The sequence below is a fragment of the Orycteropus afer genome, unplaced genomic scaffold (genome assembly GCF_000298275.1).
Source record: "Orycteropus afer afer isolate SDZICR_OR568_19922 unplaced genomic scaffold, OryAfe1.0 scaffold00320, whole genome shotgun sequence".
Taxonomy (NCBI): Eukaryota; Metazoa; Chordata; class Mammalia; order Tubulidentata; family Orycteropodidae; genus Orycteropus; species Orycteropus afer.
In genome coordinates, this window is record NW_006921907.1 from 3,244,903 (window position 1) to 3,246,316 (window position 1,414).

Genomic DNA, 1,414 nt, shown 5'->3' on the forward strand with positions numbered 1-1,414 from the left:
TTATCCCAACCAACCATCATAGTTGCTCAAACAGCATTCAAAGTAGGAAGAAAGAATGGGGGCAGAAAGCAGAGGAGTTTTCTTTGTATCAAGGAGGACAGTTTATCAGAATTTCCCTTATTATACATTACATAAAACTAGATGTTATGGCTAGCCTTGGCAGCAAGACTGGCACTAGGGAAAGTGACCATCTAGCCAAACAACAATCATTTGGATTACTGTGGCTGGCTTAGATCAATCATGATTCCTCCTCTGGGGATGGGCACATTGCTAACCCCAAACACCGTCAGGATCCTGATAATGAGGGAGAACCGGTAGGGGAACTATGACGAAGATGACTCGCAGCGTATGCTACTCTATCATTAGACAATATATGTTGGAGAAATAAGACCAATCACTCAAATGACAACTTTTTAAACTATAAATAATAATAAATTATGAAATGTGCAAGACCTAAATGATAATACTTAGAAGTTTTACTGAGAGACTTAAGACTTGAAGAACTGGAGGCATACATCATGTCCCTGTATGAAAAACCTCAATATGGTAAAATGCTGATTCCCTACCAAATAGCTACAATTCTGTAGTACCAAACCCAAACTCACTGCTATTGACTCAATTCTGACTCATAGCGACTCCCATTGGGTTCCCAAGGCTGTAAATCTTTATGGAAGCAGATTGCTTCATCTTTTTTCCACAGAGCAGCTATGATTTTAGCTAGCAGTCAAATGCCTTAACCACTGTGCCACCAAAGCTCCAACTAATCCATTGTGGTCCCAATCAAAATATCTATTTTTTGAAAAACTTGAAAATCGATTCTAAATAATTTAATTAATCAGATTATCAATTTTTTTTGAAACTGGTTTCTTTGAAATGATACCATCTTGATGTAGTTCCTGAATGAAAAATATTAAAGAGTTTACCCTGAGATTTCCTTTCCTTAAACTTTTTATTGTGATTTGAGTGGAAAGTTTACAGAGCAAATTGCTTCAGATATTTTTAAATTATTGCTAATATTCAGTGTTGGTTGGAATATACAATTGTCACTTTTTTAATGTTACACTTTTATATTACATTATATTATTTATATTTGTATTATACAGTATATTGCTTATATTCAAATTAGTTATGTTTATATATTACATTATATTAGTAGGTAATCACATAGACCAGTGTCAAAAAGAATGCTTTTCAGTATGGCGATTCCTTCAAAAGTTGGAATTAGAAATACCATTTGACCCAGCCATCCCATTACTAAAGAAGTGAGAGCCATGAAAAGAACAGATATATGCATGCCCATGTTTATCTCAGCACTATTTACAATAGCCAAAAGATGAAAACAACCTAGGTGTCCATCAACTGAGGAATGGATAACCAAACTATGGTACATACACACAATGGAATACTATGCAAC